Source organism: Microtus ochrogaster, chromosome 18, assembly GCF_000317375.1.
Source record: "Microtus ochrogaster isolate Prairie Vole_2 chromosome 18, MicOch1.0, whole genome shotgun sequence".
Classification (NCBI taxonomy): domain Eukaryota; kingdom Metazoa; phylum Chordata; class Mammalia; order Rodentia; family Cricetidae; genus Microtus; species Microtus ochrogaster.
The window spans coordinates 62,129,147-62,142,687 of NC_022020.1; positions in this window are offsets into that span (position 1 = coordinate 62,129,147).

Consider the following 13,541-nt stretch of genomic DNA (forward strand, 5'->3'; position numbering starts at 1 on the left):
CAAATAGTAGCAATTGAAAATAAACATTTATGTTGAACATATAAAAGAAGACACCGGGGAAGAGGGGCTTTTCAGCCCAGGGCTTGTGGAGAAAGTGTTAGCAGAGCTGAGGAGGAAACATTTATTTTCTACTCAGATGTGTTCGGCTCCACTGGACAGCAAAACAGATTGATCCACATTATTAGAAAACAACGTGTAACTCCAAAACTTTAAAGAGTGGAATTTCTGATCATTCTTTTTCAAAGTGAGGTTGAAAAACTCTATCTACATACATGAAGTATGTCTGCGGAAAAGTGAAGGTTCAGCTGTAAGCGCCATTTCACAAATGAAGCCTGGTTTCAGTGTTTTAGACAATGGAATTCTTGACATAAACATGGTATCTGTCTTGGAAGCCACAGAGCCATTTGGGTTGGGACATTTAAAGACATGTTCTTTGATGCCAGCCCCACCTTAAACAGAGGTGTTAAGTTTGCTCTGGCGTCTCAGTGAATTTCGGGTCAGCACTACGCACCTTGGTTATCACACTCTGCTCCACAGCAACGAGGCTCTCATCGATGCCAATGCTGTGTGGGCCCGCATGACAAAATTAGCAGCAAGCACTCATAAGGTTCCAAGAGAAGCAAGCAGGTAAAGAGCACAAAACCAGATGAGTAGAGTTGAAAGCTCTGTGCTGGGGTTGGGAGGTGGGGTGGATGTCAATGGAAAGTCTGCACTCGGCCTTGAATAACACACCATTCACTCTGATGGAAGAGAGTGATTCAGGAAAGTGGTTAGGAGCCCAACTTCGGATTCCCGCTGTCTCTGTAACTTAGAACAAGAGACTCAACTTCTGTGAACCCTGATCTCTTTATCTGTGAAATAAGCACAGCAACACTGACTCTGACATGCAGTTATCCTGGCCACGAGGCCTCTCATCGGCAGCTGGAAATTGTTAGCACTTTCTTCGCATCTTTCAGATTTGACCACCTCAGCTAAAATCACCCCCAGCTTCTTCTCTTGACACTTGTCCTGTCTCCTAGATTATCCATGTATTTGCTTTCTTTACAATAATAAAATGTTAAGTTCCACCCAGATGGGGATTCTTGTCTCTCTTTACACTATTGAAAGAGTTCATGGCATTTAGCAGGCATTCCATGAATGTTTGTCTACTGACGAATGAATGAATGAAGAATGAATGAATGAATTCACTGATAAGGTGAGGAAGACAGCACTGGGAACAGTACAATGGGGCACTACTGGGATGATAAGCAGGTGCCAGGTCACTTAGCCATCCTGATTGTCCCATTCATGGAGTCCTGTTTGCACTTGAGGCACTGAGTAAATCCTGCATGCCGTAGTTCGCTGGATATTTTAAGAACTCCACTGAAAGGCTGGGTCAATGGATCCGAGGGTGTAGGACAAAGGTCTCCTGTTAATCCTACCTGGACGTGCCGATGTGTGTCCTAGGATCTGGCTGTTCTCCCAGTGACTATATCGTATCTACCTTCTTAGTAAATTTGTGGGCAGGGTCAATGGATCTGAGGGTTTAGGACAAAGGTCTCCCATTAATCCTACCTGGACATACCGATGTCTGTCCTAGGATCTGGCTGTTCTCCCAGTGACTATATGGTATCTACCTTGTTAGTAAATTTGTGGGCAGCCCCCCCCCAAAAAAAAAGTGATGATCTGTTTTCTACAGTTCCAGGCCTTATTTACTTAAATCCTGTTTTTAAAAAAATGAATGAGAAATTTAGAATGGAGTTCATAGTTTCTAGAGCAGTCAGAGGAAACTTGAAGGAAGAGGGGGGATGTGGGGCAGGTGCATGCTGTAATCATCTTTTAGCTTCCACCTACCAAAAGCAAATGTATTTTTCATACTCAATAATATGAAATAATTTTACTCCTTATAGAGGGTATGGTATGTGATGTGGAAATATTTTAGAATAGGGATGTGAATGGAAGGAACCCCATGATCTGGAGGAGAGGGGAGAGGAGGGGAAAGAAGAGAACAATTAAGTCAGTATGACAGACATAATTTGGTTCTCTATTTAGCCTAAGTCTGCCCCACCTTCTGGCATTAGTAAACAAATACCTTCAAATATAAACGACCTGGTAACTCTTCAGTGGGATAACTCTTTTAGAGCCTTGCATAGCAAAATCCTAGGGCACTATAATTTTTCAATGTTTACTCAATTCCTCAACCCAAAAAAGACATTATGTGGATTTAAGTTGATTCGAGACCTCAAGAGTCACCCAAAGAACTGTGTTTTCCACATAAAAAATAAATTTTATATGGCATAAGTACTTGAACATGAGGAATAGAATTTTACTTGATAAAGAATAAAATGATAACTCTAGAAAGGTATAGCGTGGTCAGCAGCTCATGATGATTTTGGGCAGAGGAAGGAGCTGTGATACACATGTAGTGTGATCATGCATGTGGACTCCACTGTCCACGTTTAAGAGAAAGAAAGTGCATGAAGCACCAGACCAGTGACTAAACGTAACCTAGAAAGCAAGTTGAAAGCCAACCCTACAACCAATACACACATACTCGACGTTATCAGCTAATCCATGAGCTTCCACAGCCGGCCTATGGCTGGTCAGAGGAACGATTGTCAGCAAACAGTCTTAGGTTAATCACTCTCCTCTGTGGGATTCTTGATAAATAAAAAAGTTTTCCATTCAAATGGTTTGGATGGAGATGCTGATTATGGACACCCTCAGTTTGTTTCTTATTTTAAAAGAAATGTCTTTAATATTTCCTAATGGAATGTGATGCCAACCATGTACTTGTATGTGCCCTTTATTGGGTTAAGGAAGATTTTCCCTATACATATTTTGTTGAGAGATTTGTAGTAATGGTGGTTAATTCCAGGGTTTGCTCACACCAGGTCAAGGCAGGTGTTCTACTACTGAGCTACATCCCCAGTTCTTGCTGACAGGTTTTATTATGAAGGTATATATAGTTTGTTGTATGCATTATTTGGATTTATTGAGATGATCACGTTTTTTTGTCCTTCATTCTGTTACTATGTAGAATAAAGTTTTTATTGATTTGCAAATGTTGATTCAACCTTGCATGCAAGAAGATTTTTCCTGATTATGGCAAATGATCTGTTTGATGTACTGTTGAGTATGACTCAACTAGTATTTAGTTGGGAAGTTTTGCATCTGTGTTCATCAGTGATGCTCAGTGTAGTATTTTCTACTTAGCGGTGTCTTCTGGAGTTTATCAGGGTGATACTGGCTTTGTGAAGTGAGTTTAAAATTATTTCCCACTTTTCAGTTTTTGGAAGAGTTTGAGGAGAATTTTTGTTAGTAATTGGTAGAGCTCAACATTCTTTTTTGGAAGATTTTTAATTTCTAGCTCAATTCCCCTGTTCAACAGTGAGCTGTTGAGGTACCTAATTTATCATATTCTAATCTGTGAAGACTATGCTTATAAGGATTTATCAATTTCTTCTAGGTTGTCCATTTTGGGGGTATATAATTGTTAAATTATGTATATGCTATTATATATATATATGCCGTATAACAGTTATGATATGTTATCTTAGGATCCTTTGTATTTCTATGTTATTAGTTGCAGTGTCAGGGAAATTAGGAAATATAAGTACTTTAGTAAGAAAAGATGAAGCAAAATTGTCTCTTCTATCACATAATCTTAAATGGAGACAGTTTCCGATGCCTACGTCCCCTAAACCCTATTAGAACTGATGAATAAATTCAATAAAGTTTTTGGCTATAGTATTAACACAAAATTAACAGCATTTATCAACATAAACAATAATATTTCTTAAAAGAGAATTTAGAAAATAACCCTATTTACAACAATACAAAGGAAAAGTACTTAGATATACACTTAATCAAAGAAATAGGGATAAGTGTCTCATAAGTACTAGAAAATACCAATGAAAGGAATTAAAAATGATACAAACAGATGAAAGGAACCCATTTTCATGGGGCTGAAGAGTTAGTATTGTTGAATGTCCATACTTGACGAAGTTCCCTATAGATTCCATGCAACACCTATAAAAGTTTCATTGCATTTCTTCATGGAATCATTAAAACAATCATAAAATTCATATAGAAACACAGAAGTCCCCAAATACCAAAGGCAATCTTGATCCAAAAGAAAAAACCTGGAGGTATCATCATCCTATTGCACCTCAAAATATTACAAACCTACAGTAAGGAGTTCAGAATGCTATAGTCATTCAGATGTAGTCATAGACCAGTCGAGTAGAGCGGGGAGCCTGCAAATAACAGATCCATCTGTCGTTAGCTGCTTCTTGTGAACGATGCTCAGTGGACAGTTTCTTCAGTACGAGCTACTGGTAAGACTAGAAACTCACAGACAGAAGAATAAAAATGGATCTTAATCTTAGGCTTTACTCAAGAGTCCAAATGGATAAGAGAATCAAATGTAGAGCCTGAAACTACAAAATTACTATAAGAAAATGGGGAATTATCCTGTGAGGTTGGTTTTGGCAGAAGATTTTTTTGTTTACCCTTTTATTAATTGTTTGAGAATTTTATTCAGTCCATTTTGATCAGATTCACCCCAATTCCTTTCCTTAACCCCTCCCAGATGCACCCCACCTGTCTCACCTTCTCTAACTTTGTGAGGTTTAAGAAATTAATAAGCCATAAACTACTATTTCTGTTGTCTGTATGGTTCTATGTATAGGATCGCCCATTGGCATGAGGCTGAGCCATTGAGAGTTGCAGTCTCAAAGAAAGCCGCTTTCCCTCTCCAGAAACCATCAACTGTCCACAGCTTTCACTTACAGCTGGTGCCTCATGAATGCCTCCCTACTGCATGCTAGAATGTTGAGGGGCTTGGTCTTCAGAAGGTCTTGGGTGGGCAGCCACAGCTTCTGTGAGTTCATGGATGAAGTCATTCTGCATACCTAGTCTCTCTTAAGCACTGGCTCTTACGTTTCTGCCCCTTCTTCCATGATGGTTCCTGAGACTCAGGGAGCAAGTATGATATAGATGCCCTACTCTTGATAGAACACTCCACAGCTACATATTTGACTGAGATTTCTTTGATGAGGCCCCAAAAGTCCAGACAATGAAAGCAAAAATAACCAAATTGTGTAGAATCAAACTAAAAAGTATGTGTGTATCAGATAAAACAACAAAGAGAGAACTCATGGATTGGGAAAACACATCTCCCAGTGAGACATCAGACACAGGCCACTGAACATGCAGAAGGAACTCAAACTGCTGAATCCCAAGAAAACAAAGAACCCTACTAAAGATGGACAAAAGAGAGCCATCTATCTGACTCCCTTCTCCCAAGGCTCAGAGAGCATTGGAAAAGAGGAGCATGAAGACTTTATGGTTAGAGGTCAGGGAGGCCTACTGCAAAATTTATCTTCTGGACACATTAAGGCTATTGCATTCATGAACGTACAACTGTCCTGCCTATCTAAGACATACATAGATGAACCCAGTCAGTATTTCAGCACGGGTGAAGGAGGTCCCACCTTTAGTTGAGCACTACTGGCAGTTGCTAGCAAGTGGGCCTGGAGACTAAATTTTCTCAGGGGTGTGGCCCTTTGTCAGTTGCCCGTGTTCCAATGGATGGCCTCTACACTCATGTGCGTATGAGCAGCACTAAATGCATCCAGTATCTTATAAAGACACTCAGGAAAGAAGAGAATGCAAAGCTAAGAAAGGTGTGTGAAGGGTATCTGGGAGAAGCTGACAGGGTGGGCAGTAATAGGATCAAAATACAATGTATATGGACATAAAACTCCCAAAGAATAGACTAATAGATAAATAAAAATTTTAAAGGAGCAAAGGTTTTGAACAGGTCTCTCTCTCTCTTTCTCTCTTTCTCTCTCTCTCTCTCTCTCTCTCCCTCTCTCTCTCTCTCTCTCTCCCCCTCTCTCTCACATACACACAACAACAACAAATGGTAAATGGATAAATGAAAAATCCGCATTATCTTTAATTATCAAAGAAATGCAGATTAAAAACCACAATGAGAACTCACTTAACCCCTGTTAGATCAGCTGTTGTCAAAAACAAGTGTTGGAAAGAATGCTAGTGGTATTGCAAATTAGCAAAAACAGACTGGAGCTTCCTCAAAACATTGAAGATAGAATTAGCATGTTATCCCATGGTGCCACTATTTGTCACCCACTTAAAGGCTTTGAGGTCAACAGATCAAAAAGACACCTACATTCCCAAATTCACTGTAGAATTCTTTATGACCATCAAACTATAGAAATACATCTATCAACAGACAGATTTTTTTTCAATCGTGATATTTATACATAACAGAGCACTGGTTAGCCTTAAAAATATAAAATTCTATTGTATGTATATCATTTGCAATGTTAAGAATGGATTTAGAAGACATTGATCTAAGTGACATAAGCTAGGCATAGAGAGATTAAAAACAGGATTTTGTTTATGTGTTCATATTTAGATGCTAAAAATGCCACATTCATGAAAGGAGAGAGTAACTAGTGGCACAGAAGCTGGAGGAGGTTGATCAGGAGCAATGGTCAACATGTGCTGAACTGCAGTTGGATTCAAGTGTGTTCTATTGTGCATCAAGATGACTGTAGTCAATAATAACACATTGTATAGTTCATAATAGTATAGGAAATGATAAACATTTGAGGTGATGGATATTAATTTCCTTTATTTGATCATTCCATAATGCATATTAAAATATTACATTGGACCTTATTAATAAAGGCAAATGTTATAAATTAAAAATGACAAATTTGAAATGAAAAAGTTTAGTCTCCCAGTGGGTTAACTCTAATTCTTATTTCTAATTCCCATCTCTAATTTTATACATTTATATACTAATAGTTACTAATATATACTAATAACAATGATATAATATATACTAATAGTTACTAATATATACAAATAACAATACCATAATATATACTAATAGTTACTAATATATACTAATAACTCTTCATTAGATGTTTCTAACACAGCAGCATGCCTTCTTCAAAGGAGTCACCCCACATCAGGATACTCAGGAATCCCCTTTAGGTTCCAAGCCTATCACCCTCAAGATATATTCATGTGCTCCTGTGGCCTTCACTTGTCTTTTAAATGTCCACAGATCATGTGGATAAGGCTGTGATTTCTTTCTATTTTCCATGCAAGTGTCAGGAATTCTTCTGTATAGTAGTAGACTCCCCAGATAAGGAACATGATGTAGAATTTATATTCTTAACTGTTCTCTTGGGGTAGAGTTGAAGGCTCAGGATATGTTCATCTCAATACATAAATATCTCGAGTCCCAAGCAGGAGCTGGCCTACTGCAGCCTAGCCCCTAGAAAGAAACAGTAGGTACTTTCAACCCTGATGGCGCCATTTCTTGTAATAATTGTTGCTCTTATCACCAAGAATGTGGGGGTGAAACTGTTGTCCAGTAGTAGGTAAAAGTCATTTTAGCATCTGGGTTTCTTAATATGGGAGCAAGGTGAGCTTTTGATTAGGAATTTGTATTCCATTTGAGTCTTTCTTAATTGTATACAGTCCTCAAAAACCAGGCCAAAGCTGGGAGTAGTGGTAGACTCCTGTTATCCTAGAACTTGGAATGCTGAGACAGGATGGTTGCTTCCAAACTGAGGTTAGTCTGGGTTACATAGTGTGCTGGCTGCTTTCATGTTTCTTGAAACAAGACAGTCATTTTGGAAGAGGGACCCTCAACTGAGAAAAATGCCCCCACAAGATTTGCCTGTGGGAAGCCTGTAGAGCATCTTCCCCATTGATGATTAATGTAGGAGGGTACAGATCACTGTGGGTGGTGCCACCCCTGGGTAGTGGTCCTGAGGGTGATAAGGAGTCAGGCAGATCAAACCATCAGGAGCACGCCAGTAAGCAGCGTTTGTCCATGGCCTCTGCATCAGCTCCTGCCATGACTTCCTTTGGTAATAGACTGTGACACGGAAGTGTAAGCTAAAACAAACCCGTTCTTCCCCAAGTTGCTTTAGCCATGGTGTTTTATCCCAGCAATAGAAATCCTCACTAAGACACATAGTGAGTTCAGGAGCAACTTGGGTGATGGTATGAGACACTCCCCATCTTAGGACAAATAAAGAGCCAATTTACCTAAAACAAATCAGGTCCCTTACAGCCTGACCTCAGCTAAGATTCTGCTATTCTTATTGTCCCCCTTACAGACAATGTATCATTTATCATGCACCTCCTACAGATAGCTCTGTATTCTGCCCACCCCACCACTCTGAGATCTTTCAGGTGCGAACTGATGACTTGGGACGAATCACCCTGACTCTTAGTGGTTGGTGGTCTCAATGACGGATTATAGAAAGTTCTCACAGTTCCCCCCTCCCCCGTCTAAAACACATAGTGGAGAAAGCTGGGAAACCATGTTCTGCCCTGTGTCCCAAATCATCCCTCCCCACTTGTCCTCAGAACACCTGAAAGTTCCGCCCGTCAGACTTAAGAGACGTTTCGTCTAAATATAGGCATGCTTTTGATTGGGAGAGATAACATAATTGTGAACTAATCTGTTCATTCAGGTCTTCGCTCAGAGATCCACTGCGCATCCTGCGGCTTGAATATGAAATGCCTCATGTGTCGAACACTTGGTCCCCAGCTGCTCCTACCATTTTGAGAGGCTCCGAAAACCTTTTTAAAATTAATTTTTAAGATTAGCATACAAAGTAATGAGTTGCATCATGGGTATGTTCATACATATGCGTTACTATACTTTGTCCTCGTGTGCCCACCTCCCTCGCTGCCCTCAGCTGTCCCCTCCCCCACCAGCTGGTTCTCCACCTCTCCCCAGTTAGTCCCCTTCTGTTTCCCTATTATAAGCATTCTGTTGTTCTTCTTAGCTTTCCACCTTACCCAGATGTATCTCTCCCCTCCCCTGATCCTTTTTCTAGTTTTGTGACCTAGAAACACACGTATATAAACACACATAAACATACACATGTAATTTAAAACATGTATAATTTTAAATCTAGGTTCCGCATTTTTTTTAAAGTGTACGGTATTTGTTTTGCTGACTCCAGCTTATTTTGCTTAACATAATGGTTTCCAGTTGCATTAATTTTCCTGAAAACATTTCATTTCTCCTTAGAGCTGCGTAGAATTCCGATGTGGGTGAGTACTCTGTCCTCTTTATCCGCCTGTCTGGAGACTAGCTCAATTTCCTGGGTATCAGGAATGGTGCAGCTATAAATACGGATGTGAGCGCATCTCTGTAGATTGCTGACCAGAATCCTTAATGTATACACCCAAGAGTGGTGTAGATGGGTCATAGGATAGCTTTGTTTTCAGTTATTATTTTTTTTTGAGGAGGAGGAGGAGGAAAGTTTTGAAAACTTTAGTGCGTAGGGTCTAGTTGAGGAAGTACGTCACTGGGGCATTGTCTTCGAAGGTTCCACTGGGCCTCAGTTCCTTTGTCTTTCTCTCTCTCTGCCTCTTGCCTGCTTTGAGATTAGCAGCCTCCTCTCTCGCGCCTTCTCACCCATGTAGTGTTTTGCTCACGATGTGCCTAGAAAGATGAAGTCAGAGGACCACAGACTGGATGTCTGGAAACATGACCCAAAGCAAACCTTGGCACCTCTCTGTTTGTGTCGGGTATTTTGTCACAGGGCTGTGACAGTAAGGGACACAGTGTGTGTCTGGTGTATGAGGTATACTTCTGGACAGCCTGGGGGCTGGTGTGAAGTAGAGAGGAGACTGATTCTGCTCTCCAGGGTATGATGGTTCTCAGTTGCCCCCATCAATGTCAGTAAAAGGGTGGGTTCCCCGGGTGATGGAGGAGTTACTTTCATTTAATAAAGAAACTGCCTAGGCCCATTTGATAGGCCAACCCTTAGGTGGGTGGAGTAAACAGAACAGAATGCTGGGAGAAAGAAGCTGAGTCAGGGAGTTACCATGATTCTCCCACTCCAGACAGACGCAGGTTAAGATCTTTCCTGGTAAGCTACCTCGTGGGCTATACAGATTATTTGAAATGGGTTAGATCAATATGTAAGAGCTAGCCAATAAGAGGCTTGAGCTAATGGGCCAAGCAGTCTTTAAAAGAATACAGTTTCCGTGTAATTATTTCGGGTAAAGCTTGCCGTGCGGGTGGCCGGGTGCCAGGAATGTAGCCCTCCGCTCCTAATACAACACACGGGGAGCATTTACTCCTCCTTTGTGTTGCAGAGTGAGTGATTGGCTCTAGCTAACATGGGGCCAGAGTCACAGAGTCACATCTATTATGCTCAGGACCAAACACTTCAGTGTTCGTAGGACTCCCTCCAGACCGGCTTTCTTTCTGCATGGTCACCTGGAAAGTATGAGTTAGTAGCTACTCCACTCGTAGTGGCCACGACAACGACTCAACAGATGGGAAAAACTGATGGCCTCCAGGTAGAGACTAGGCTATCGGTGAAGGCCCAGTGCAGGGTAGGAAGTGTGATGGGTGCAGTGTAGGGCAAACAGAACTTCAGGCTAGCATTCCAGGAACAGCTTGAGCTTGGGCCAGGAGGGAGAGCTGAGACTCACAGGATGTTCATGCAGACTAATTTTGGTGGAATCACACCGCTATTCCACAAAATAATAAGTTGCTACTAACTGTTTGTCACGTGCTTGGTCACATACCAAAGGGTTTGAACGAATTATCACCCAGGAGCTTAGCATTATCATCACCCCTACTTTTTACAGGTGGGTAGAGTTATCTGTTCCAAGTCTCAACCAGTTGACGTCATTTGCAGTCAAACCCCATTGTTCCTGCTCCCTCATAGGGGTGGTTGTGCTTCTGAGGGTAGTGTATTGGAAACTGTGGAGCATGAGTGAGGTCATCCCCCTGTTGTGGGGCATGGGGCAAGACTTCAGCAGAGACTTGTAAAATGAATCATAATGGAGTAATGAGGGACAGAGGGAAAGCTTGGGCCCATTAGGGGGCACCCTGGGCCTTCAGACTGAAGCCTAAGGTTGGCTCTGGTTTTTTTCAAAAACAAAACAAAACAAAACAAAAACAAAAACCCTCCTGGGGTCTTTGAATTTTAAAGAAAATTTCAGAAAACTGAGTTCCAACGTTGGAAGTCACAGAAAGTGAGCCTGTCACCAATCTTCACTCCGCCCCAGCCAGTTTTAATGCTTGTCCCCTTCTATCTGCGGGCTTAGCATATGAAATTTCCATGAGACATTTGACCCTTCACTTTGGGTTTTAAAAGCCAGCCACAAGTAGTTTCCAGCTGTGTTTTTTGAATCATCTCCAGCAAGGCAGATGCGGCTCTTCATCTGGACCTCCTCATTTAGTCCAGAAGAACTCAGCACCGTGGCCCTCACCTCCTGTCCTTGGTGAAGAGCTTTTCTATGCTGCCAGGACCCATACCTGCACATCAAATGCAGCTCTTGACTCCAAAGCCCACCAATGGTCTCCTGGCTACCTTAAACTGTCCCCTTTCCTTCACACCCCTCTCCCTACAAGCTCCCTTGAGGAAAGCCTCTGCTTTGCTCTTGTTCCTTAATTTGGGTCCAGAGAACTGGTGGTAGCTAACTCAAGTCCTTGGCTACCCGAAGCCTACTTGGCTTTTGTCTTTTGAGGCCACGAGCTGAACTGATATGCGTTTGCCTACTTAATTTTCTGTGAAACTTTTAAACGGCCCTAATCACTGTGCTGTCATGGTTGATTCCCCAGTCTTTCAGAACCATGGACTTTGAAGGGTTGTACGTCAAGTCCTAGGTTCAAGTAATAGCTCTGGAATTTTGGCTAAGATATCTTCAATGAGTCACTTAAACTTTTGCTCTCTTACTTTAAAATGTGAATACAATAATGGCAACCATGTCCTGTTATGTGAGAATTAATGACACAAGATATCCAGCCCTTGACAAATAGCCGGTAGATACTGTATAGGTTTTTTTCTAAACCCCACTCTCCATCTATTTTGTGTTTAGGCCTCTAAAGAAACAACTTCTAGTCTTCATTTTTTAAACAACCCCTCCTCCCCCGCGCACAGCTTGTCTCTACTGTGCCTCTGTATTTGTATATTTGAAACCAACATCTCAGCAGCCTAGGAGGAGAGGCTGAGCTGTGCTCCTCCAAATGTTTCGAGTCAAGGGTGAATACCTCGCTGTGGAATTAACACCAGCCCCGCTCCATCGGTGTGCAGCCCATAATTCCTGCAGTCGGGAGCTTATCAAGTTGCAGGGAATTTGGTAGCACTAATCAAACATTTGCTGTGTAGCACCTGGAGCTGGTGTGTACTTTAAGATAATGTCTGGCTTCAGATTGGATGCTGGTGATTAGAACAGTAAATTAGCCCCGCTTCGTGGCTACAGGTTTCCTTGGCCCACTTAGAACATCAGAGCAGATTTCGGCACGCAGATGGTTTTCAGCTTCCCTTTTCGTCTCCGAGGAGAACAATTACAAGATCCTAATGTTCTCCTGCCCTCCGATTAGTCCCATTTAGCTTCTGCATCTTAGTTCATCAATAATAGAAGGCAAGAGAAACTGTTTGTCTCTGCTTGCAGGGACCATCATGTTGGGACTTGTGCAAACTTTACACCTCAGTGGTGTTGCTGAAGGTCACTGAGAAACGTCTCCCTAATTGGGGTGCAATTGGTCGTTTGGATTTGCAGCCCTACGCCTTGAACATGCACACACTCTTCTTCATTTTTCTTGCAAGTTTCCATTTGCCAGAGAGATCTTTTAGGGGCAACACAGGGCAGCAGGAGGTCAGGTGGGGGTGGGGGAGACAAGTCTTGTGATGATAGTTGGCTACATACCATCCAGCAGAGGGCAGCTGTGCCTAAGAGTGACCTCCAATTTCTTGTCTTTATTCAAAGAGGCTGAGACAGGTTGGCTATTGCTTTGGGACCTCTTTGGAAGCTCCAAGGACATAGGCAATGTTTCCCTGTGGAGTCAGTAGGGTGATTTCTACTGAAGAACATACAAAATTCCAGGAAGTCCTTTAGAGCACAAGGTTCTGATCCTTTCCTTACCTTACCTTACAGGAAGGGAATTTGTTCATTCCCCCCACCTCCACCCCTACTCCCTAGCTGGTCCTGTCAACATTTTCTGGGACATCAAGATGCTCTTTATTGTGAAGGTGAAATCCTCAACTGAGGGAAATGGAGCCAGCATGGAGCAGCCAGCAGAGGAATGGATCTGTGTGCTTTGCATATCTTCTAGTAGCTTGAGATAGAGTGCAAAGATTTCTCTTCTTAGGTCTCTCATTTTCATACAAAAGCATTTCACTCCAAATCTTAACTTCCCCAGGTAGAACCTATGTTAGTATGTCCCGTGCATACGACAAATTCTCTTTCCTCTGTGCTCAGTGGAAGGACCGTCCTTGATTGTTCGATTTGCTCATTTTCTAGGGATTTCCCTTGAAATCATTCTTGCAAATGAATTGCAGATTAACCCCCTTCATTGTTTCACCTCTTGTTATTATCCCGGTTCCCTGCAGGAAGGAAAGTGAAGGGAACTGGGGGGTTTAGATGAGAAGGAAACAAAGACTGAACTGCAGGCCTGAGCAAGCAGAGTCCAGAGCAGTCACCCAGGTCTATTTTTCAAGTTCCAGGCGTGTAAGCTCCAGCTGGGA